General features: G+C 50.5%; 3 long non-coding RNA genes across 3 annotated transcripts; 2 read left to right on the forward strand and 1 right to left on the reverse strand.

The window, feature by feature from the left end:
• Positions 1-7,537: 7,537 nt before the first annotated feature.
• Positions 7,538-10,347, forward strand: LOC309841048. Its single transcript, XR_014298910.1, has 3 exons — positions 7,538-7,956; positions 8,629-8,773; positions 9,825-10,347. It is a non-coding gene; the product is annotated as an uncharacterized lncRNA (long non-coding RNA).
• LOC309841049 lies at positions 9,913-19,125 on the reverse strand. Its single transcript, XR_014298911.1, has 2 exons — positions 18,821-19,125; positions 9,913-15,348 (listed from the first exon to the last, which is right to left on the reverse strand). It is a non-coding gene; the product is annotated as an uncharacterized lncRNA (long non-coding RNA).
• On the forward strand, positions 18,427-19,409 carry LOC309841050. Its single transcript, XR_014298912.1, has 2 exons — positions 18,427-18,747; positions 19,123-19,409. It is a non-coding gene; the product is annotated as an uncharacterized lncRNA (long non-coding RNA).
• Positions 19,410-26,060: the final 6,651 nt, after the last annotated feature.

Below are 26,060 nucleotides of genomic sequence, written 5' to 3' on the forward strand. Positions count from 1 at the left end.
ACAGGGCCTGGGGACCTGGGAAGGAGCCGTCTTTGGCGGTGGGAATCCTGTCTTCCGGTCCTCGGATATTAATGTAGCTGTGGTGACGAGTTTTCGGAGTCATGTTTTGGGGTCCAGAGTCGATGGCCAAGAAAGAATTCTTGAGATGTCTTTGGTGCAAAAAAGGAGGTTTTATTAAAGCACAGGGGCAGGACCCATGGGCAGAAAAGAGTTGCTGTTGTCCTCAGCTCCTTGCTGCTTCCTGCTGCCCAGGGTTGTGAGGGGCTAGTGATTCTAGACTTTGGGGTGCGGGGGAAGTAAAGATAAGGGAAGTTCCAAAAGGAATTTTCACATGCTAAAGAAGACACAAGATACAGGAGCCCTTGCTATCGTCAAACTAAAGTTGTTTTTCCCTCTACCGAGGCATTAACGATAAGATCGCTGGGAGCTTCCTGGAGGGACATGAGACTCTGCCTGGCTCAAGTATTTGTCAATGGGCTATAGGCTATATGGACATTTAACATTTTTTAAAAAAGGATTTATTTATTTATTTATTTATTTATTTATTTATTTATTTGACAGAGAGAGAGATCACAAGTAGGCAGAGAGGCAGGCAAAGACAGAGGGGGAAGCAGGCTCCCCACCAAGCAGAGAGCCCGATGCGGGGCTCCATCCCAGGATCCTGAGACCATGACCCAAGCCGAAGGCAGAGGCTTTAACCCACTGAGCCACCCAGGCACTCCTTGACATTTAATTTTGTCACCACTTTCTTCTGCCTTGGTTTCCCACATCATACCCCTCTGAACAATTGGACTCTTAAGTCTTTAAGATTGATGAAGGTGGAAGGTCTTAGCTTCTGGAACTTCTTCCTGCTGAATAGGGGTGTAGAGCTGTCCCCACCTATGGGTCAACGTTGGTTGGTCAGTTGGGGAATTCATATACAGGAATTACCAAAGGCAGAGGCAGCTGATCCAAGGTATCTAACATAGGGATATTAGCATACGGCATGCAGACTAAAAATCTCATTAGGTTACCACAATAATACCCATTCTTGAGTAGAAAGAACCCTCTGGGGGCACCTGGATGGCTTCTGCCTTTGGCTCAGGTCACAATTCCAGAGCCCTGGGATTGAGCCCCACATCAGGCTCTCTGCTCAGCAGGGAGCCTGCAACCCCCTCTCTCTCTGCCTGCGTCTCTGCCTACTTCTATCTACTTGCGATTTCTCTCTCTGTCACATAAATAAATAAAAAAACTTAAAAAAAAAAAGAACCCTCCGTCAGCTGGAGATTATGACAGTGAAGGAGTCTTAGCAGCAGGCAGGGAGACACCAGAAAAGACAACAAAATAAGGTTAATATGAGAAAGAGGAACCTCAATAAAGAGACTTTCGGTAGTTCACTGAAATTTTCTTCCAGTCCTTTGTTGTCCTTTGAAGAGAAAACTGAGGTCTTCCACTGGTTCACAGGAATAACAAGGCACGGTAGTTTGCTTCCTGGTCTCCTGTGAGGGAGTTACAGGTTTTATTCTAGATATATGAGCCAATGAAGAGTGTCCCTTTAATTCTACTCCAGTGGGAATATATAATATGACCCCCCAGGAACCCTTCCATTTTGGAGTTAAATCCTCTACTGTGTTAGACTTCCCCTCCTTTAAAGAAACCGGGTCTCCAGGGTTTGTATGGGGTGGGTTGCTAGTAACTTTTTATCAGATCAGGTTTAGGGAGGATATGGTTTGCATATTCATTTAGAGATTTACGAATTAACCCACGCTTCAAGGGAGTAATTAACAGAACATTAGAGTCTCCATCAATTGCTAGGTCTATAGTGAGAAAAGGTTTTTCATATAGTAACTCAAAAAGATTTAACCCTATTGGCTGTTTTGGGGCAAATCCTCATTCCAGTTTTCTTGAGTCTCAATGCTTAAAATCTGGTAACTACAAATATGTGTTATTGAAATATTTTCTCTCTATAGTAACCATCATTTTTTTAAAAAGATTTTATTTATTTATTTGACAGAAATCACAAGTAGGCAGAGAGACAGGCAGAGGGGGGGGGGGGAAGCAGGCACCTTTTCGAGCAGAGAGCCCGATGTGGGGCTTGATCCCAGGACCCTGGGATCATGACCTGAGCAGATGGCAGAGGCTTTAACCCACTGAGCCACCCAGGCGCCCCAGTAACCCTCATTTTTAATCAGAGATAGCCAAATCAAGACTAATTTATTCATAAAACAAGTCCAATTTTAACAAAGTTGGCCTAATTATTTACATAAGCTCAGCAGGAATAGAGCTTTACCATACAGCTGTTTCAGAATCTGCTTTGCTGGAACTATTTACAAGGAACCTCTAGGTTGAACTTTTGGTAGCCTTTCCAGGCCAGAAGTCAAGCCAAGGGCTTGCCAGATATGCCTGAACCACCAGTTAGATTGGGTGGGTTTCTTTCTCGAGGTCCCCAAACTATCCTGAGGTTCCTGCACCTGCTAGGAAGTGACATTCTTTACTCACCTGGTGAGGCTGCTGGGAACTCTGTCAGCAAGGTATCAGGCCCACAGTTCCAAGGGCCTTTATGGCTCTGGGTTTCATAAAGTCAACCTTAGTTCCTTTAAGCTGTCTGGCCATATCTTAGTCTACGTTGTCTCTCTCAAATATGACATTCCAGTCAAAGCCTTGGTAAAATCACCAATGTTTCTTTCCAATGGCATCCTGTTAGCAAGGAGAACAAATTCTTATGGAACTTACGCTAATGACCGTAATTGCCATGGAAGAAAGACCACTCACTGAGACCTCCTGAATTTCAGAAGGTTCAGGTAGAGAGAAAAGTTAAAGGCTTCAGTTTGTTCACAGAGGAATAATTGTCTTATTATTTCTGTATATCACTGATGTTTTAAGAGAAAGTGTCCGTAGTCTGGAAAAGCAAATATTAGAGAACTAGCAATGTTTTAGACAAGAGTCTTAAACTATAATCATCCTCAGTTTAGTTAGTTCTGGAAATTCTTACCAATTTCCGTTTTGGGATCTTAAAGATATTAAATACCTGTATTTGTCCTGAAAGTCTCTTTTATGAATCCCACTGAAACTGTCTTAAAAATTACCCACGAAAACTTTGAGACAATTAACAATCATTTAAGTCATCTTTTTGCTAACAAATTGCAACAGACGTAACAACGAGCTTATTCAACTTTCAGCAAACCTTGATAGAATAAAAGTTTCACACTTAATGCTGATAAGTTTAAAGACAACGTTTATCAGGGTGCCTCAGTGGCTCAGTTGGTTAAGCAACTGCCTCCAGCTAAGGTCATGGTCCTGGAGTCCAGAATTGTGTCCCACATGGGGCTCCCTGCTCTGTGGGGAGTCTGCCTCTCCCTCTGACCTTCCCTGCTCTCATGCTCTCTCTCTCTCAAATAAATAAATAAATAAATAAATAAAATCTTTAAAGAAAATAAACACATGTTTGTCTTTATTAAAACCAACAAACTTAGTTTCAATACAAAACTATGTTTCACCTGGATTTTATTTTATTTATCATGTTAGGGTAGTCACCATATCATTGGTTTTTTATGTGATGCTCCACGATTCATTGTTTGCATACAACACCCAGTGCTCCTTGCAATAAAAGTGAATTTGTTCCCCGCTGTCAGTTTTGACCTGGGACGCTGGTGGGGAACTCTGAGGTGGGCAGTGGTAAGTCCAGCAGCTGCTCTTTGCTCCTTGATGGAGTGGGGAGTAGGAGGAGCCGTGGTGCAGGAGGCAGCGAGGATGGTCTAGAGGCCAGTTATGCAGGCTGCACCCGAGGTGGTGCAGAAACAGGACGAGGGGGAGACGGAGGAGGTGAAGAGCTGCCTAACGGCAGAAGAAGGATTTCCGGTTCTAGAGCTCATCAGCTCCACAGAGCGGCAGACGCCATGTTTCCCCACCAACCAAAGGAAACAGATGGTTCCTGTCGGGCTGGAGGAGACAGGGAATTTCCCTGAAACAAAGGGAGTTCAGCAGCTGCTTGGGAATGTTTCTGAAAGTCACCACCCCGAGGTAGACTAAGCAGAGACAGTTGGTTCCAATGACAGCCATTAACCCAGGAAATGAATGAGGGAGAAGCCCCCACATACCACTAAAGTAACTTGGGTCTATTAGGATGAATAATGAGAGAGGGAGAAAGTCAGTGCCCCCTTTGCCAGGGAGGGCCAGTGTTTCCTCCAGCAACCAGGCTTTATTCGCAGGAGGCCTATTTAGGTAATTATCATCCAACATGTCTGGACGGAGTTTACTAGCTGACACATTTGGGCAAACACATTCTGTAAGAGGCCCTCAGTTCTTGGTGTAGACCAGTGATGGCCCAGGTACGAGCAATGAAGGTACCCTACATCCATTTGTCCTGTTTCCCGCAGAAGAGATCTGATAGATCCTACTGAGGTCATGCAGTACCTTTTTAAAATTTTGCAGTCTGAATTGTTTCCAGTGGGAGAAAAGGCATCCCAGGGGAGAGTCCTTGGGGGCTGAATAGAGAACGTCCATTACCAAGAAAACCAGCCCTCCCACCCTGACTCCCGGGTGGCATCCTACATGCAGGGTACGTCGGAGGTTCCTGGAGTCATAGCGACTTGAAGTATCCCTCACACGAAATCTCTGTGATCACTGCCTGCCACAAAGGCCCTGTAGGAGAGAGACCTGCCCTCCCCCTACTTCCCCATCGCATTCTAGACTGTGATGGATGCCGTGTATGGACTGAGTTTGCCTTGCTGTGAGGGCTACGTGCACCTTGGCTTCCCTTGACATGAAGGCCCCAAGGTGAAGGCCAACTGCCCCTTGGCCTGCCCTGCCGAAGTCTCCCCGTGAAGGTCACAATGTGCCTTGGCTTGCCCTGCTGAAGACCCCGCTGTGAAGACCACATGTACTTTGGCTTGCTTTGCTGTGAAGGCCACTTAGAATCTATACTAGAGATGTTTTATAAGAGGAAAGTACCCAATTTTGTGACTTAAGTAGTTAGTAGAGGACACTGATAGAAGGCAGTACAAAGAGAAAGCCATCATGATCTAAGCAACATTCTAACATATGTCATCCTCCTAGCCAATGTCCCTGGGAAATGGTCCCTGGTTAGGTTAAAGTTCAGTCGGGTACTGTTTTCAGCCAGGTCCACACTGAGGTCTTGCAGCCAGAAGCAGCTAGACCAGGGATATGAAGGGGATCACATTAGACCAAGGAGGAGGAAACCACACAAAGGAATCTTAAGATTGGCAGCTGTCCCCAGCCCATGACAGAGGACTTTGCCTAAGGACAGGAGTAAAGAGACGGCATCAAGTTTCTGGGTCTTATTATCACCCCGGGCAGGGTACTAACTTCCAGCCAAAAGGCAGGCTTCTCCTTCTGGTAGAGTAGCCATGGGCCAGAGGATTGCAGCCTGAGCAGCAGGCAAAAAAGTGTTCCAGGAAGACCGCACTCCCTGACAAGCTCCTGAAATGAGAGCAAAGGGCGAGAAGGAAAGTACTCACCAAGTTTTAACCAAAGCCCTAGGTCCAGATATAAAGATTCAAAGCCCCACATTGGATGCTAAATGATGTGGTTTTTATTTTATTTTTTAAAAAGATTTTATTTATTTATTTGACAGACAGAGATCACAAGTAGGCACAGAGGCAGGCAGAGATAGGGAGAGGGAAGCAGGCTCCCCACCGAGCAGAAAACCCCATGTGGGGCTCTATCCTAGGACCCTGAGATCATGACCCGAGCGGAAGACAGAGGCTTAACCCACTGAGCCACCCAGGCACCCCATGATGTGGTTTTTAATAGGTGAAATTTGGTGGGGCGGAGTCCGAAGCCAATGGCCAAGAAAGAATTCTCGAGACGTCTTTGGTGCAAAATGGTGGTTTTATTAAAGCACAGAAACGGGACCCATGAACACTAAGAGCTGCTGCCCCAGGGCTGTGAGGGGTGGCTGATGATATACTGTGTGGTTGGGGGAGGTAAGGGAAAAGGGAGGTTTTCTTTTTCTTTCTTTCTTTTTTTTAAAGATTTATTTATTTATTTGACAGAGAGAGAGAGATCGATCACAGGCAGGCAGAGGTGGAGGAGGGGGAAGCAGGCCCCCCGCTGAGCAGAGAGCTGGATGCGGGGCTCAATCCCAGGACTCTGGGACCATGACCTGAGCCGAAGGCATAGGCTTAACCCACTGAGCCACCCAGGCGCCCCAAAAGGGAGGTTTTCAAATGAACTTTTTTCCTATCCTACAAGATATGAGAGGCCTTGCCACTGTCAAGTTAAGGTTGTTTTTCCCTCTAGCAAAGCATTAACCTTAAGAGCCTTGGGAGTTTCCTTATGGAAGTTAGATGGTTGATAAGAATGCTTTTTTCCTGTGAATCACTAAGACATTTGTAAACTGAGGGAGACTCCTGTCCTACAGGACTGTAATCTCTGTACCTTAACCATTTGTCTTTCCTCCCCTTGTCTTTATGGCAGCAGAGATAACCTGAGGAAGGTGAGACACAGATCCCACCTGTGCTCTGTCCTCAGCTTGCCTTCTGCTCTGTCAACAGTATTGTTCCAGTATTCAACGTAGGTCTGGCACATAGCAAGTTCTCTGTCAATGTCATTTGCTATTTTGGGAGGACGTAGTTGCCTCAGCGTCTTCAGACTTCAGAGGTGGGCTGTGGAATATATTCGCCTATGGAGTAATCTCTCCGTTTCAGTGGGTTTCCTGTTCTTAAGCTGGGAGAGAAGGTTAATGCAGGAGGGGGAGCAGATCCATTCATTCTTGAGGTCTGCATTAGGGTAAGGGTGGCCCCAAATTCTGGGGTGTGCCTGGGAGGGGGGCACAGAGGAGTCTGAAGCCCAAGCTACAAAACTTTTCTTTTTTCCAGATCAAAGTTTTGTTTTGCTTTTTAAAAATTTTTATTTGAGTAATCGCTATACCCAACATGGGCTTGAACTCACAACTCCCAAGGTCAAGCGTTGCTTACTCCACCTCCCACCCACCGCTCTCCCCACTCCCCTCCGCCGCAGCCAGCCAGCCGGGGGTCCCTCCAGTTCAGTGTTTTTAAATTACATTCCTCAGCATATACACAAACCCAAATCTCTAGTCTTCAGCCTGCCTGGAAGATAAACCTGTTATGTTAACCCCCGGGACAAGGGACTGAGAAGTGAGAGAGAGCCAGAGGCAGATAGCGGCTCTACAGCAAACAGGGGTGTTTATGGTGGTGGCAGGAACCCGCAGAGAATGTCCCCCGCTAAGGTGGAGCCCCGGGTGCAGCTTCCAGGCGGTGGGCTGCCTGCGGGGTGGGGTTGCGGAAGTGAGTGCTGCGGGCTTGCAGCGGGGAAATTCCCGGGGAAATTCCTGTGGCTCGCCTGTCCTTAGACTTGCCTTTTTATCAAAAGGGGGTGTGAGGGGCGCCTGGGTGGCTCAGTGGGTTAAAGCCTCTGCCTTCTGCTCAGGTCAGGATCTCAGGGTCCTGGGATTGAGCCCCCATCAGGCTCTCTGCTCTGTAGGGAGCCTGCTTCCTCCTCTCTCTCTGCCTGCCTCTCTGCCTACTTGTGGTTTCTGTCAAATAAATAAATAAAATCTTTTTAAAAAGAAATGGGGGTGTGGCTTTATGCCTGTTTTTAACCATCCGTTTCTGAGAAATCACCGGATTTCCCAGCACGCTCTGGAGACTGGGCTAGGAGAAATCACGTGGTGTGTGCCCCGCCTCTGCGGGGGCGGGCGGCAGACAACTCGGCTCCCTTCAGGGCAAGCTGTAGGGGAAGTGCAGCCTTCTGCCCCGGCTCCCACTGGCGCTCCTCCCAGCTGCTGTTCTAGCGCCCTGTCCTCAGTCAGACCTGTGGCTCTGCCCTGCGTTCTTCTGCTGCCTGATCCTGCATGCAAAATGGGACCTTTCGCCCCAACGCTGCTGATGCTGCTGCCCCCACTGCTGGTGCTGGTCCTGTACGGCTGCTGGCAAGCAAGAGGCCGGGCCGGATATCAGTATGAGTATTACCACGGATCTAGGGAACAGAATTTAGGTGAGCTGGGAAATGGTGGGCCACGGGGAGGGGACGCGAGGTGGAGAGCCAGGCACAAGGGTCTAACCTTAAGCACGGAGGTGATCACAGCCTTCTCCCCCTCACCCGCTGTGTTTCCTCCCTCTCTGCCTGCCCTCTCCTTTGCCTCCTCCACTTTTGTCCCTGCTCTTCCCTCTCTCCTTCCTCCCCCCTTCCCAATTTGATTTCACCTTCTTCCCACCTCATTTAGAATTCCTGACCACCTTCCAACCCCCTCTCCCATCCCCCCCCCGCCCCCACCCCTGCTCCCCGCTCCTTGGGCCTTCTTGCCCAGAGCTCTAAATTTGAGTTGAAAAGGAGCAAAGGAAGTTTTATGGGTGGTGAAGGCAATGTGGGCTGCTTCTTGGGAAGGATTGGGAAGATGGCCCTGGGGCCATATGAGTGGGGCTGTTGGAACTCCAGGGTAGGACCTGACCTTCGCTGGGCTAGTACAGTACGTCCCTGGGAAGAGAGGGGGTTCCTCTCAGCGCTCCCAGGTATGAGCCAAGCCCCCAGAAATCCTGTTCCCGTCCACCTCATCAGGCCTGCCATTTTCCGGGCCGCCAATGGCCCAGAGGGTATGCACCCTCCTGACCTGTGGGAAGGCAGGGTGTGGAGAGCCTCATTATGCCTGTTTTCACTATCCAATTCTAGCACATTTCCAGGCTGTGAGAGTCAATGCCCACATGTCTTTCAACGCCGGACGGGTTATCAATGAAGGTGAGGTTTTCCATGAAGGGCAAAGGACCATCCCGGCTGTGGAGAGGCAGGGGAATGCTCTGAGGCAGAGATCATGAAGGTAGGTGTGTTTTGAGGTGGGTGACCGTTACCTGATCTTGAGGGGGTAGCTCTCAGGTCCCTGAGGCCAAAAGCAGAGAGTTCAGGGAGGGTCTTTTCTGGAAAAATTTCAAAAGGGGTCATGGCCAAAATGTGTCATGGTTTCCCTGAGGGTTGGTTTCTTTCTTTCTTTCTTTCTTTCTTCTTCTTCTTTTTTTTTTTTTTAAAGATTTTATTTACTTATTTGACAGACAGAGATCACAAGTAAGCAGAGAGACAGGCAGAGAGAGAAGAGGAAACAGGCTCTCCGTCGAGCAGCAAGCCCGACGAGGGGATCAATCCCAGAATCCTGGGATCATGACCAGAGCTGAAGGCAGAGGCTTTAACCCACTGAGCCACCCAGGTGCCCGAGGGTGGTGTTTTAAAGTAATTTTCACCATAGCTCTATAACCAGTTTCCTGGACTTACAATCGGGAGTTTCCTTACAAGGGCTTGGCTCTTCCTTGCATACTCCATCCTTAAGCACTGGGAACGCTATCCCAGACCCGGGTTCTGGCACTGTTTGCAAAATTAGTGTTTGCATTGCTGGAGCTGAGGCTGAAATCAGTGTGGCAATATTTCAGTATCGTCTAAGCTCACATATGATAGTGACTAAAGGTCTGTGAAATCCGTTGGGAAAAGAAAAAACTGCACAAGTGTCTTGGATCGGGTGCTGGACTGCCACTGGCCCTTGACTGGACCGACAGAGTTCTCAGGAGAAAAAGGGCTTGTTGAGGGGTCCCTGGGTTTTTGGGGAGTCTCCATGCAGACTTGGGGTGGGAGGGACTGGCTGTGAAAATTCAAGGTGAGGGGTTGGGGGAAGATGGCCCACTAGGGGCCCCCTCTGTCAGTGCAGCGTGGCTGCTGTCCCGTCTTACCTGGCAACCTGACTCCTCAGGACCATGGGGTGTTTTTTCCCACTGACTGAATCACTCATTCTTTCAACAAAAATGTGTTGTTTACCTCGAATGTAGGAAACACTTGATCTTGGAGGCCGTGAATCAAAGATCCTCTTTTTTTGTCTTCCTCTCCAGGTGACATTTCCCCGTATGGATACCAACACCATGGGGACCTCTCGCCTTTCTTGAGACCCAGGGCTTAAATTGGTTTTGAATCCCACGGTGATACTGTAAATGACCCTTCTTTGTCCTGCTCAGTTATTCATTTAGCCCTTTTCTGTGCTCTTGTCACCTCAGAGAATGGGACCACCTTGTCCCAGCACTGTTAAAGTCCTGAAGCCCACTCTTTCTCAGCTCTGGGTGTTGACTTCTCCACAGCTTCACCTGCCAGACCAAGGCTTTCTGCTTCCCATCGCCCTTGATGCTATTTTCCTCAGATTCCTGTGTCCTCCCTTCTCTCTTTGTGCCTCCATCACTCCCTTAACCCTTCTCCATCTTTGAATTGCTTTCCTTCCCTTTGAAGTCCCAGATCCCTACCCCTTCTCCTTAGTTCAGGATAACATAAATACATCCTTTTGCCTAACTGTCCTTGGAATCTCATGTTTATTGTGAATTCCTCATGTGCACATCATTAAATCTGATTTGCTTTTTCCCCTGATAATCTGTCTCCGTCAATTTGTTCTTAGAACACCTGTAAGAATCTTGAAGAGTATAGAAAATTTTTTCCTCTGTAACAGTGTATTGGGGTGAAGGGGCTCTGTAATGTAAAGTATTTATGATTAGCAAAATGAATGGGGAGTTCTTAAAGAATGAGAAGAGCGGCTCCATGACATGTGTGTGGGGGTGGCAGGAAGTGGTGCAGGGGCTGAGGTGGGGGCAACTGCACTGGGGAAGACCCTTTCCCCAGGCTCACAGGTCGGATATGACCTAGAGAGGCCAAATGATGCTCGAAGACGGTAAGCTTTTCCTCCAGTCCCCACACAGACTTTGAGAGTGTTCCAAAGGCCACCCAGCCCTGGTCCCAGGAGTTCCCACCAGGCCAGGGGTCTCCTTACCACCCAGGGGCTCTGCCCAGCCCCTCTGATCCAAACAGAAGATGGGAGAAAAGTGGAGGATTTTGCCAACTCATTGCTGTTACTTTAGAAGGCTTCCCTACAACCTCTTTTCCTTTGTACAACATTCAACCTAAGGACACAAACCATTTTGTGGCAGGACTCCTAGCTGGCCTACTCAACTCTTTTTGTCTTCCCTTCTTCCCTTCTGAAGCGAGCCCACTTTCTTCCAGAAGTTTCTAGTCCATTTGATGCATGCCAGCAGGGAGGATGTTTTTGGCAACAAACAAGTTGTTTGAGAACAGCCTCCCCCACTTGCTGGTCTATCTGGAGGCCTGAAGCCCTTGGCAGCATGACCTGGATACTGGGGAGAGGAGGGAGTGCCTTGGGCGCTGAGGGAGAATGGGATCAATCCTCTCCACCCTCATTTGGTCAGCCCCTGAAGGAGCGGGTGACCTCACAGGGATACAGTCCCCTCAAAGAGGTGGCCCGTCATCTGCATGGGTTTCAGACTTGGCGGGAACCAGGGAGGCCCCAGGCACGAAACCAAAACAGGGGCCAGGAGCTCCAGCAAAGACAGATATTTCTGCTCTAAGTTCAGGCGAACACTCACGACCTTCGTTAGTCACTGCTCCCCACAGACATGAGAGGAAGGAGAAGCCCCCAAAACACAGATGGAGTGACTAGCATCCAGGTCGGTGATGGTGGATGATATATTATGGATGACTTCAAGAGAAGGAGCCATGAGGTATTTCTTGGACACCAGGCTATAGTACCCACAAATCCATACCTACCTCACCTTCACTTCCTGCCCCGAGGAAGCTTCCAGAGAGCCCTCCCAAACATGTGTAAGTAAATTTACATTCAACTCAGACAAGTTTGAGCCTCCTTCTGGTTTTTTAGGTCTTTGTGCTACCTCCACTGAATGTAGGATGAGTAAGGCCCCCCCAGTGTGCCGTGCTAGCCTTGGTTCTGTATTTTCTGCTAAGCAAGGCTGTGTGATGGGTCCGTGGGAATACGGGGAGGGGGTAGGAACTTTTCTCGTGACCTCCCCCTACACTCAGGGACATGCTAAGACGTGCTAAGACTGGACTCCCTTGTAGTGCAGGTTCTTGGGTTTGGGGGTGTGTTCCCAGACTCTCTGCCAAAGGAGATACCATGCACACCAGCTGTTTCCAGAAGCCCCCACTCCGTGGGAGGTTGAGCCAACTGCAACTCAGAGGAGGAGAGGCCGGGAAGAAAGCGCTCAGGGATGGAAACACAGGTCCACAGTGATGCGGCCATTGTGGGCACCTGCTCGTGGAGGCAGCAGGAAGCTCACCTTTGCCTTATCTCCTCCTCTACCCTATTCCTCCCAGATGTGGACAGCTCAGAGGGCAGAGGTTGGGGGATGGTCCTTGTGGTCGGGATCTCTCTGTTTCTAGTCCTGGAACTCCTGCTGATCTGGGAGGGGTCTGAGCAGAAATATCCTGCTCCTGAGAGAGACAGAGAAGACTGAGAAGGATGGAGGGTGTTGCACCTTGTGGAATACAAGATGTCCACCCCAACCAGAGACTCTGCTGCAGAGGAGAGCCCAATCCTCTCCTACCTGGAGGGATGGAGGGAGGCGGAGAGGTAATCCAGACAGAGAAAGATGGGGGAAGGAGGGAGAAAAGTGAGCCCAGGGTTTCACTCATATCAGTCGCAGGAGAGGAGGACAGGCGGAGGGAAAGAAAGGGTGGCATGAATTTGGGAGCTGTACCTGCTCAGGGGAGGCCTGTTTCCCTGCTCCCCAGTGAGGCAGGGGAAAGACTGTGCTGTCCCAGCAGGGCGGGGCGGGGGGGGGGGAGAGCTGCGCACGTGGCCCCCACCACCTTCAGACCCCGCGCCCTTGCCCCTAGCTGTCTTCCCACCCGTTTAAAACCATCTCCCTGACACTCAGGGGCGCGGGTCTCAAAGCACAGAGCGGGGGCGCCTGGGTGGCTCAGTGGGTTAAGCCTCTGCCTTCAGCTCAGTTCGTGGTCTCAGGGTCCTGGGATCGAGCCTCACATCAGGCTCTCTGCTCAGCGGCTAGCCTGTCTCTCTCTGCCTGTTTCTCTGCCTACTTGTGATCGCTCTCTGTCAAATAAATAAAATCTTTAAAAGGAAAAAAAAAAAAAAAAAGCACAGAGCAGCCCTAAAAGTCTTCTCCCCGGCCGAAACTGAGACAGAGAAGAGGTCGTCAGATTTGAACAGCTCCGTGTGGTTGTCAAAGGCTCTGTACACACATGTTCAGCTGGACCCTTTCCCACGGTTCGTGGACTAGGAAAGGCTTTTGTGTCTGCTTTGCCAGGGAGGACTTGTGCTTTCAAAACACCCAGTGCTGTTCTGAGTCACACTGCTTAATTTAGTTAGAACTCAGACTTCATCTGTTCCCATGCCCCCAGCCTGGCCCTCTAGAGCCCTTAAAGACTGTGCCGCACCCTGCCTCCAGCTGCATCCCCAGTACCCGCTGGAAACGTCCAATATTGTCTTTCCCAAGGATGGTCTGGGTCCCATGATTGTGTGTGTGTGTGTGTGTGTGTGTGTGTGTGTGTGTGTTTGCATGTGTGTTTTAAGATTTAAATATTGGGACGCCTGGGTGTCTCAGTTGGTTAAGCTGCTACCTTCAGCTCGGGCCATGATCCCAGCGTCCTAGGATCGAGTCCTACATCGGGCTCCTTGCTCAACGGGAGCCTGCTTCTCTGTTTGCCTCTGCCTGCCACTCTGTCTGCCTGTGCTCACTCTGACAAATAAATAAAACCTTAAAATTTTTTTTAAAAATATTTATTTGAGGTGCGGGTGGGGCAGAGGGAGAGGAAGAGACAGTCCCAAGTAGCCCTGCTTTGAGCTTGGAGCCCAACACAGGACTCGATCCCACGACCTTGAGATCATGACCAGAGCCGAAAACCAAGAGTCAGACCTTTAACTGACTATGCCACCCATGTGCCCCTGGGTCACAGTTTTTAAAAAAGAAAGGACATGAGTTGATTAAAGAGTTCTTCTGGGCAAAAAGCAATGAGATCCACCCCCATGTCCTCAGCCTCAGCAAGTGCTAGTGGTTGAATCATGCTGTCATTGACCACTTCCCCCAACCTGTACAGCAGATGGGCCTTTGAAGATATTCCCCACCAGGTGAGGGCCAGCGTGTCCCCTGTGACTGTCTGGACACTGGTTGCAGATGCTCCTGCTCAGATCCAGGCCCCCACCTCCACCACCATCGTGGCCACATCTGTTCTCCCTTTGCAGGGACCTCGGCCCCTGTGGGCCCTGCAAGATGGAGTCTCTCTGCTCCCTAGTCCCCAGAGACAGCTGTGCTCAAACTGCATCCCCTCCAGCAGGGGTAAAAGGAAGTGCCTGGGCATGGGACTAATTTCTCACATGTTAATTTCCTCTAAAGACTTAATATAAATGATTCCAGCCTCATTTCTTTCTTTCTTTTTTTTTTTTTTTTAAAGATTTTATTTATTTATTTGACAGAAATCACAAGTAGGCAGAGAGGCAGGCAGAGAGAGAGAGGAGGGAACAGGCTCCCTGCTGAGCAGAGAGCCTGATGCGGGGCTGGATCCCAGGACCCTGGGATCATGACCTGAGCTGAAGGCAGAGGCTCAACCCACTGAGCCACCCAGGCGCCCATCCGGCCTCATTTCTGCTGTGAAAGAAAGGTCGTGGCCTTCCGTGTTTACTGCAGTTGTGGTTTTATAGTTTCTGAGAAAATGAAACCATGGTATTTCACAGAATACTGAAATAGCAAGGAATCACATGATGGCAGGTTTAGAAGGTTCTGGAGGCAGGGGCTAAGAAGGGAGACACCTATGACCTCATGATCCCACTTTATTTATTAATTCATTTTAGCAAAACGATGGAAACAAGCTGAGCTAAATACTGTACTAAATACTTGGAGGTGCCAACATGGGGTCCGCAACACAGCCTGGGTTCCAGGGAACTCGAGGACACCCGGGCCAGTCCAGGCTCCCAAGTAATGATGGTAAGGGGAACAGCTTTACCAAAGCAAGGAGCCCTTGATTCCAAGAATTGAGCTTAGCAACACTAAACAAACTAACACATAAACAAGTAAATAGCAGTGGAGGGAAAATCCTTCCAAATGACTTCTGTTTCCTCAACACAAAACAACAACAACCCAAACAGAGATAGTGGGGACCACACAGAAAATGGCCCTGTGGCCACCCCTGTCCTGTTTGCGGCTGATGGACACCCACCTGGGACAGCTGGAGAGCCGGTCCAGAGGCCTGTCCTGGGGCCTCACTTACGAGCTGTCCCGAGGTGCCCATGTGTGTGTCCCCTGTGGCCGGCATCCCAGGCTCCTCTGGCTTCAGCTGTGGGGACACTATTCTGCTCCATCCTGACGGTTGCAAGAGACCTTTTCCCTGGCCCCTGTCCAACCTCACACATGAACTCAGGGACTCGGAGGATTCAGCTGAGGCAGCTGGAGGAGTCTGACCTTTTCCGCAATCACACGTCGTGAGCAGGGCGGGCCCCTGCGTGCAGCCTCTGCGGCGGGGCACATGTCCAGCCCGGCCCCGTGTCCTCCTCTGGTGGCGCCGGGTGGGCGTCTGGCCCCATCAGGAAGCAGGGGCTCCTCCTCCTTCCTGGGGAGCAGAGGACAGCTCATGACCCAGGAGGCACAGCTCACTCAGATGGCCTGGGAGACTCACCCGGCCCCCTTCCCTCTCTCCCTCAGAGCCCTCCAAGTTCTGCCCAGTCTCTCTAGAGAGGTGCAGCCACCTCAAATCTTCCTCTCAGCCCCTGGTTCACTCCTGCCAAGGACACCCCTGGTGGTGGGAGCACCATCCTGCAGCAGCTGCTGCCTGGTGGAAGCCCAGGGTCCCTGGGAAGCAGGAAAGGCCCCAGTTTATCTGGAAATTCTGCATCCATGTCTGTGAGGTCATGACGCCCCTGACGCTGTCTCATGGTCACTGTAGGTTCCAAGGGCTGCCTCTCCCTGGTCTCATGACCTTCCCCCATTTCACCTTCTAGCCCTTCCCTTTGCCTGGGCTGACGCCACCCCACAGGGAAAGTATCCCCATTGCTGAGTTTCACCCTGTTACCTTCAAAGTAACAAAGGGTATTCGTGCCCATGGAGATTTGGGGAGTCTAGGGCTTCTAAGAGGGGTTTTACACACCACAGTGCCCGACAGGCCTCCACACTCCTCTCCCAGCCCCCTCCCCTCTCTTGCTCTTGAGTCCAAGTAAGCACAGCCCTGGTCAGAGTCTTCCCCATATCACTAGGAGGAACAATTTTCTTCCCCAACCCTATCTTGGGCCTGGTCCTACTTCCCAGATATACTGGTTCAGCCATCTCTCTACAAAAGCAAAGGTCTCAGCTTTTATTTTGTAAAGGCTTTATTTATTTATTTGAAAAGAGAGAAAGCAGGAGCAGAGGAAGACAGAGAGAGACAACAGACAGAGAAGTGGACTCCCCACTCAGATGGGAGCCTGTCCCAGGACTGGGATCCAGGGTGGGATCAGGACCCTGAGATCAAGACCCAAGACAAAAGCAGAGGCTTCACGCACAGAGGCTCCCAGGAGCACTGTGGCTTTTAGAAATGGAAAGCATTGAAATTCTTTTTCTTCTCCGTCATCGGCAGACACATCAGTCAGCCTAAAGACAACGCCAAGTCATTTCGAAATCTGTGTATGCGATGATTCGGTTTGTCTCTGTTACATGATTATTTTCAGTTAATGATCTACAGTACATGTTTATGCCAATGCCTAGGATTCCTCAAAAAGCTTTCTCTGGGGAATTCAGAAGCCAGTCTTGGAACTACTACTCTGTAGAGGCTTTCTGCAAATCTGAGGTGACAGGGTACAGTGGGCAGGTCCACTGCTCCCACTGCAAGCTGAGCCCAGGCCCAGGTCTGACCCCAGTTTGCTTGAACCTGTCAGGCCGCCGGCTGCTGACGCTCAGGCTCTGAACTCACGTGCAGGCAGCCCCGTCCGTGCCTCTCTGGAGCTTGGAATCCTTTGAACTTCTGAGCATGAACTCCTGATTCCCTGAGCAGCCTCACAACAGGGGCCAGACCTCAGAGCCTCTCCTGACCCGGGAATGTTCCCAGACGTCACAAGGGGGCGCCACACACTAGCTGTCCTGCCCTGATTATGGGAGGCTGGTCACAGGGGGGATCTGGGATTATGTGAGAATTGTTCATTTGCTTCTCTTGATTGCCAAGTTCAGTGGAACAGAGAGAAGTAACAATGGTGAGAGCAGAAATGAGAACTATCGTTTTGCAGAACTTAATGCTTAATCTCAAGCAGGGAAGCCGTCCCCTCAGAGCAGGAAGAAGCCAGAGCTTAGTTTAGAGGCTCATGGACCTCAGGCAGGGCACTTCGTGACCAGCGGCAGGGATAACTGCCCAGGAGGAGAGGGTTCCAAAGGCTGAAAGAAGCGTATTTTATTGTGTCCAGGGGAGATGGGTCCTTAGGAAATGATTTTTTGGGTAAAGCTTTAGTGTTCTCTCCATCCAATGTGGGGCTCGAACTCACAACCACGAGATACAGACACGTTCCGCTGACTGAGTCCCCCAGGCACCCCAGCAACTTGATATCTTTGATTATCTAGGAATGCAAGCCTGATTGCTTATAACAGGAAGCTAATGATCACATTATTTTCACATACATTTTCAGCATCTGCGGTGCCTGGAGCCCACCTGAGCGGGCAGAAGGCTCTGCGCAGCGACCACCACTGCTCGGTTTTTGAATGGAAACCCCAGGCCTTATCCACTCCCAATACCAACGGGGAACAGTCAGGGGCAGTGTGCGGTTCCCAGACTGTGGGGGATGGGGTCCTTCTGTTTGGTCCCTTCCCAGGTCTAGGGTCCATGGGAACAGGGGGTGGTGCCCTGCGGTCTCCCTCAGCCAGGACACAGTCACATTCTCGGTTACTGCCCATACATACAGCTGCACCTGTCTGTCCCCTCCTGTGTAGATGAAGGCTCCCGCTAATCTGGCTCTTGGAGGCCAAAACCCCCCAGAATTGGTGAGCCTGGTTGAGCACTGAGAGCTGTCAGGGCCCTTGCCACCACACCCAAGAATGCTTGAGTTCAGGGCAACAGGTCATGGAACCAGTAAGATGGGGCCTAGGTCCCCAGGCCCCACCTCAAGAAGACTTCCTTGTGAGGAGGGACCCTGGGAATCACCACACAGTCACCCCAGGGCACATCCCTTTTAGCGGATGAGTTCGGGTCTATGGAACCCAGAGGATTAGACAAAGGGATAATTCTACTGTAAACATTCACAGGCGCCTCGTTGGGCCACTGCTGCTTAATTTATGTCTAAAACCTCTGGTCCTGGAGGTAGAAATACCGACCCCAACGAAAAAATGTTATTGTGTCCTGAAAGCATGTTTTGGTACCCATCAGGCTGGGAGCCCCAGAATATGGTGCTCGGCACCCATTTGGGTCCAGATATGACCAGACAGAAGTGACGGGGACAGCGTGTGTGGACAAGCGCTGTCCTGCCAAACCGCTGACAGCCTTCAGGGTCACCACAACGGCCCTTACGAGAAACTTCCCTTCTGTAAGGAAGGGTAAGAAGTGCACTTAGAAGCAACGGTTGCAAAATCAAACAAACAGGACGCTAGATGAATCGGCATACAGAAGCTTCCAGAAGGCCTCAAAATCCAGACTAGCTTCATGGAGAGATTCCTTGCAGAAAGTCCAGACCCGGGATGTTCAAGGTGACCGGTGACTGTGGCTGGTTTTCCCTCTCGGAAACCACAGACTAGTTCTGGGGGTGAAACTGGCCAGTTTGCAGAACCTGATAGAACAATAACAACAAAGCTCCCCTCCCCTCAGCTGATATGGCACTTGGTCCCCAGAGGGACAGAAAGGGCTCCTCCACCTTCCGCAAGGTATTGACTGAGGAAGATAAAGCAGCTGGAAGCTGGGTCCGCCCAGGACAGCATTGAAGCCACAATCCAGTTCTTCGAGGAACTGGGAGTCCCGACCCCACCTCACACATCTCTGGGATGCTAGAATGCGGCTCTGGAGGTCAGCTGACTTCTCCCAGTACTTTTTCCCCACCCCAGACCTCTGCTGTTTACCCCCAAGGGCTTGAACTTGCCTTGTGGCCTGGGGCTCTGAGATGTCTGTATCAAAGGACAGACTTCAGGGAGGTGATCAGATCAGCAGTGGCAACCACATTTGGAACGTGGGGCCCCGGGAAATCCCAAGTGCAGGGAGTCAGAAAGTCCCTGTTGCATCCGTCTGCATCGTGTGTACGCATGCGCGGGAGGCGGGTGCTACTTTCTACCTCCAGGTGGGATGTCCCAAATTCAGAACTCTGTTCATCGACATAAATGAAGTCTTTATAGAAGTCCCCAGAACGATCCTGGGAACCAACACCACTACTTTTCTGGTTCACAGTCTCTGGGGTCATCTTTGGCCAAGGAAAGCTGCTTTCAGCTTGGTTTCATCAAATCAGGCCCGGCTTCAGACGGAGCAGCGTTAAGTATTGTGCGGAAATCCCACTTGCACTCTGCCTTCTCAGACCGGCTCATGCTCTCTCCCACAAGGTCTGTCAGCGAGAAAAATAGCTTGGGATGATGGCGACTGTGCCCAGCGTCTCGTGAAGTTGTGAAGGGTGTGAATATCATTGAGAACAAGGCAATGGAATAGATAAAATAAAAATAGCATAAACATCTTTACGTAAACTTTTTCAATTTCTTCTGTCTAGATGACCAAAGTTAAAGGAAATGATAATCATTAACTGTCTAGGTCAATGCCAGTGAGATGAAAGGCTGAAACCTTAGCTGCCAAACGTGGGCTTGTCTCTACAGGGGCCGCTACTAATAGACCTGGGTCTATTAGTAAACATGTTACAAACCCTGAAATAAAACTTGCCGGAAGAAAGTAGGTCTTCAGAAATCATAAAACATATTCATAATATTTAAAATTTGCCAAGCCCCAGAATGCAGGTGTAAAAGACTGTTCATGCTTATGGACTCCTTTATCTTCACAAAAAATGAAGGTTTCTATTTTTTTTTTTTTTTTTTTAGAGATTTTATTTATTTATTTGACAGACAGAGATCACAGGCAGAGAGGCAGGCAGAGAGAGAGAGAGGAAGGGAAGCAGGCTCCGTAGTGAGCACAGAGCCGGATGTGTGGCTTGATCCCAGGACCCAGGGACCATGACCTGAGCCAAACACAGAGGCTTTAACCCACTGAGGCACTCAGGCGCCCCAAAGAGGAAGGTTCCTAAAGATGAAAAGTTCTAATGTATGTAATTAAAACAACCAGAAGATATAAGGGATACCTCCCCTAATGCAAGAAAAGTAGGGTGTCTGTTTTCAGTAACAGAGGGTATAAAGAATGGAACGGCATTCTTTGTTTTGGGAATAGAAAGGAATTTTGTCCTAAGAGACTGATTATGTCAAAGCAGGGAAGAGAAAAAACACAGGACAAAATCTGAAAGTAACAGAGAGAGTTGTAGAAGGTTTATGAAAAAGGAAACATGGCAAAGGAATTTTAATGTGTGGCAAGTCAGAAAGCATCTAACTAATTTGAATGAATTTTAGATTTATTTGTGTGCTTGAGAGAGCTGGGAGGAGTGGCGAGAGAGCGAGAGAACAACTCAATTTTTCCTAAAGATGCATTTATTTATTTTTAGAGAAAGAGAGCCTGAGCAGGGGAGGTGTAGTGGGGAAGGGAGAGAGAGACAAGCAGATTCCCTGTGTGGTGCGGGACTCCCGGCAGCGCTGGCTCTCATGACCTTGAGCTCCTGTTTTGAGCAAAATCAAGTCAGTTGCTTAACCCGCTCACCACACAGGTGCCCCGAAGGTAAATGAATTTTAACATCAGAAGAAAGTTGTGCAAACTCGGCATTGGTTTTTTGCTGGTTAAAGGATAGCGTTTCCTTGAGCTATTGTTCCGTTCTTGATCAGAGATTGTATAAGAATTTTCTTTAGTTTTCTCAGTCATCTTCTAGAAAGCACAGATTTGGGGTTTTCCTTAATACGTTACGATGCATGACCGTGTTTCTAGCCAACACCTTTTAGTCTTCCTTTCCTTCAGTAGAAAAACTCTGCTCCTGCCTCTGCGGGATCCAGCACGAACTTCTTCAGGAACCCGTCACTGTGGGACACTTGCCCCCAAAGCGCGTCCTGCCGTGGTCCCCCTGTTCACCAGCTCAGCGTCACCTGCCTTTGGTGCTGCTACAGGAGAGACGCTTAGTGGTGTTTGAATGTCTGCATCACGATGGTCCGGGTTCTGCTGTGATGCTTGTGAAACTCCTGAGCTCTTCACATTTGCTGAAGGAGTGACCTGCTGTTTGTGAATGAAAAATATTCGTGAACATTTTCCCTGCCCGGAGTAGGATCCACCATCCTGCCAAAGAGTGGAGACCTGGTTTATGACAGTGACATCATGGGATTCTCTGGCTGTGGTGACAAGGCGGGCACAGGCTGATGTTCTCTGGCTGCCCTGACACAGGTGCAGACGTCACCAACGAGGGGACATGTGAGCAGGGACCTGGGGAAGCAGGTGAGGGAGGCCTGAGGCTCGGCAGGGAAAGACCTTCCAGGCAGAGGGAGTAGCAGGTGTGAGGGTCCTGAGGTGGGACTCTGCTTGGGGGTTGAACAGCTGAGGAGCCAGGAGAGTGTGGAGAGGCGAGGGGCACTGCAGGTGAGGGGAGAGGGCCACGGGGACCCCGCACCCTGCAGGGCCTCACCGCCCTCTAAGGATGTCGGCTTTCCTGGGAGCGCACGCGGGAGCCAGGGGAACGTGTGGAGCGGACGGGGGACCTGTTGCCCGTGGTGTCGCGGGAGCCCTCTGTGTGCAGGTGTGTAGGACAAAGTGTGAGGGTGAGAAGGGGGCTGGGGTGGGGGCAGGGGGCCTGCTGGTGTCTGCCTGCCTACATTCCTACCTTCTGTATTCCGTTTCTTTCGTCTTTTTCCTTCTTCCTTTCCTTCATTATTTTCTTCTTTTCTTTCTTTTTTTTTTCTCCTTTGGGGATCTGGTAGATTTTTAAAAAACATAATCTTCCAAATTTCTATTAAATAAAAACATTCTATGATGATTTGTGAGTCCATGAAGAGTTTTGAAAGCCTCCTCTGCATTTCTGGTTATTTATCTTGTTAAAGAATTAAGTGTTTGTCGCAGTGAGGCAGGAATCTCTTTCCCCTGCCGTCTCGCCAGCAGGCCGCCCCCGGGGCAGTGCAGGCATGAGGCCCCTTGTCTCCAGCATCCGCTGCTCCCAACGGGAAGGCCGCCCCTCCGGCGCACCTGCAGTCCACCGGCTCGTCTCTCTAGGAAACGCTCAGACCCTCCTTATCTTGCCCACTGTACCGGGATCTCACAGTGACGAGTCCAGCGGGCTCTCACTGTTTTTCCTCCTTGACACTTGCTAGACACCTTCTGCTCAAGATATATATCTGAGCTGAGGAAAATGGGAAAAATGCTTTTCCATGGTAAATTCTTCCCATTGTTTCTCTGGCATGCTGTGGCTTTGCTTCGCACTCCGGGTCCCCCTTCCACATCTCGGGAATTCCTCAGTCACTGGTTGTCTGTGTCATCTGTGTCTGATCTGGGCCATGGAAGGCAAGACAGGCAGAGGGGAGAGGGAGATTACAAAGCCCCAGAAGGGGTTTCTAGAAGGAGGGGGCGGCCACTCCCCAATGCTTCCAGGAAGTGAGGGAGAGAAGGGCTGACAGTGTTGAGGCTCAGTGTGGGGAACCTCCTGCCCTTGGGGCCCCATGAAGCGGCCTCCTCTGGGAGGGCAGCCAGGCCTGACAGGGTCTGACTGGGTAGGTTCCAGGTCCTGGAGGAAACACTTTGAGGCTGGTGTTATTTCCATTTAACATCGAAATGGAAGCACCCCCCGGGTCACATCACTCAGGTCAACTTGGGTTTGGGCCTCCTTGCCTGAGCCAACATCCAGAGGCTTCCCCAGGAGGCTACTCAGCCCCCGCCCTGACACAGCAGTGGTGGATTCTGTCGAGGGGAGACTCATGTTCTCTTCTTTGTCCCTGGGCCTCTCCCCACATGTGGCTGCAGGAGGGCTGCGGAGAGGAGGCTCCCTGAGTGCTGATCCCCCAGAGCCCGGGAAGCCATGCTGCTCCTTCTCAGACTCTGACGGGAGCTGTGCTTACACATGATTGGGAGGGTCTCTGGAAGCTTCCTCGGGGCAGGAAGTGAAGGTGGGGTAGGTATGGATTTGTGGGTACTACAGCCTGGTGTCCCAGAAATACTTCATGACTCCTTCTCTTGAAGTCATCCATGATCTGACCCCCGCCCCCTCCCACCATCTACCCAGGTGCTAAAACATTCCATCTCTGTGGTTGTGAGGGTTTCTCCCTCCTCTCATGACTGTGGGGAGCAGTGTCTAAGGAAGGTAGTGAGCGTTCGCCTGAACTTAGAGCAGAAATATCTGTCTTTGCTGGAGCTCCTGGTCCCTGTTTCGGTTTCGTGCCTTGGACCTCCCTGGTTCCCGCTGAGTCTGAAATCCATGCAGATGACGGGCCACACCTCTGAGGGGACTGTGTTCCTGTGAGGTCACCCGCTCCTTCAGGGGCTGACCAAATCAGGGTGGAGAGGATTGATCCCATTCTCCCTCAGCGCCCAAGGCACTCCCTCCTCTCCCCACTCATCCAGGTCATGCTGCCCCGGGCTTAAGGCCTCCAGATAGACCAGCAAGTGGGGGAGGCTGTTCTCAAACAACTTCCGTTTGTATTGCCAAAACATGCTCCTTGCGGGCATGCATCAAATGGATTTGAAACTTTCTGGAAGAAAGTGGGAGCTAGGTTTAGAAGGGGAGAGAGGGAAGACAAAAAGAGTTGAGTAGGTCTGCTAGAAATCCTGCCACAAAATGGTTCGTGTCCTTAGGTAAATGTTTTAGGAAAGGAAAGTTGAAGTTGTATGGGAGTTTTCTAAAGTAACAGCAGCGCGCAGGCAAAATGCCCCGCTTGTCTCCCATCTTCAGGTTAGAGCAGAGGGGCTGGGCAGAGCCCCTGGGTGGCGCAGAGACCCCTCGTCTGGTGGGAGCTCTGGAACCAGTGCGGGTGCCCTTTGGGTGATTCTAGAAGTTTGTGTGGAGGAAACGCTTGCCGTCTATCAGCATGATTTAGCATCTCTAGGTCACCCCCAACCCTGTGAACCTGGAGAGAGGGTCTTCCTGGTGCAGCTGTCTCCATCTCAGCCCCTCACTTCCTGCCACCCCCACACACAGGTCATGGAGCCGCTCTTCTCATTCTATAGGTTGTTTGTTTATTTTGTCAGTAGTCTCTTCACCTCACATGGGGCTCAAGCTCACACCCCGGGATCAAGGGTTGCATACACTCTTCCATGACCGGCACCCCAGGCTTCCTCTGCTTTAAGAAATTCCCCACGGGTGCCTGGGTGGCTCAGTGGGCTGAGAATCTGCCTTGGGCTCAGGTCATGACCCCAGGGTCCTGGGATTGAGCCCCACATGGGCCTCCTTGGTCAGTGGGGAGTCTGCTTCTCCCTCCCCCACTCTCTCCCCCCTAATTGTGCTTCCCACTCTCACTTTCAAAAAAATAAAATCTTAAAAAAAATCTTCCCATCCATCTGCTAATCATAAACATGTTCCATCATGAGACCCTTTTCCCAGATACCCCCCAGGATCACAAGCTGCCCTGAGGACTGTGACAGTGACAGCAGGCAGTTAGCGGGGGGCTGGGCAAGGCGGGGGAGAGAGAGACAGAGAGATTTTGTTTTTTTAAAAGATTTTATTTATTTATTTGACAGAGAGAGATCACAAGTAAGCAAAGAGGCAGGCAGAGAGAGAGGAAGGGAAGCAGGCCCCCTGCTGAGCAGAGAGCCCGATGCGGGGATTTGATCCCAGCATGACCTGAGCCGAAGGCAGCAGCTTAACCCACTGAGCCACCCAGGCACCTGAGACAGAGAGATTTTGAAGCATGGACCCAACCCTGTGGTCAACCACATGACCCTGAGATAATGACCTGAGCTGAAATTGATATCTGAACACTTAACCAAGTAAGCCACCCAGTGCCCCAAAATGCCCTTCGTTTTTAAATTTGGATTGTTCCCTGGGTGGGGAGAAGCAGTGGGACCCCATCTCCATAGCAGTGGGGGTGGAAGTCACTCTCCCAGTCTGTCCAGCTGACAGGAGGGTGGACAGCAGAGACTGACAACCACTGCATCCCCACAATCATGCTGTTACACCTTGATGACAGTCTTCAGGAAATTACAGGGGATACTGCACTCTGCTCCCCAACCTGCACGTACAAAGGAGGACTCTGAAATCCAAGGACACTCAGGTACGTGAACCACCCTCTGTGCGCGGTGTCCTCTGCTGAGCCCTACCAGAACTGGGGCGCACAGCTAATGCCTTCAGCGGCGCCCCCCCACCCCCACATCAAAACTCATGGATCACTTGCAGGTGCACAGAGGAGCCCTGGGAGAAGGAGGTTTGGGGGACATGCTGGGCTCCTAATGATGAAGGAAGCCACAGAGATAGAAGTGAGACTTCTGACTCTGTCCAGCCCTAGGGGATAGTTTGAGTTGAAAGAGTTCCGAGTCCACCACCTTAAAATATGTCATTTGACCCAGCATCATTTTGAGCTGAAAGTCACTTCCATTTCACAGCTACAAGAAAAACTCTCTGGCCCCCCTCTCCCCACCAGGGAGGGAGGATGGATGCTTGGTGACGGGAGGCAGCCCAAGACCCCAGTTCCTAGGCATCTCTGTAATAATTTATACCAATCAGCCTTTCCATTCCTTTTCCCATAGAATCACCATCCCATATTTTGCCACCCCTGAATGTAGAAATCCCTTTTTTCTCCTTTTGTTGCTTCTGTACCAAGTTTGCCTTCTATGTGAAGAGGCTGTAGCAGTTCTGGTTTGATCACCCATCTCTAGTGAGCCCCTCGTGCATGTGTAAGTGATGCTAGCGTCAACCCACTGTTTGCACGCCTTCTTCTCCTCTGCCTTTTCCCAGTCTAGAAGCCCCGGCTCCAAAGCCGCTCCTCGCTACAGAGTCCTGTGAGGAAAGGGGCCGGTGGCAGAAGTGGGGAAGCTGTTGTCACAAAGCGATGAGCAGACAACTGCCCGCGGACTATTCCCCGAGCTGCCGGTCGCCCTCAGGACAGCATGGGAGCGCGAGTCGGGAGGACCCATGCTCTCCTGAGGGCTGGTGGCTTGGGGACAATAAGGACATGACACCACCAACAGGAATACAGGGGTTCCTGGGGGTGGCCCACAGCAAGAGACCCCACAGCTAAGCTCCTGAGACAAGCTGGGCTCCAGCTTCCTTGAGGGGGAGCCTGAAAGGGGCGGGAGTGGGCTATCTGGTCCTGTAGTACATGTTTTCTTGTTAATCAGTGTAT

Source organism: Mustela nivalis (genome assembly GCF_964662115.1).
Source record: "Mustela nivalis genome assembly, chromosome: 9".
Classification (NCBI taxonomy): domain Eukaryota; kingdom Metazoa; phylum Chordata; class Mammalia; order Carnivora; family Mustelidae; genus Mustela; species Mustela nivalis.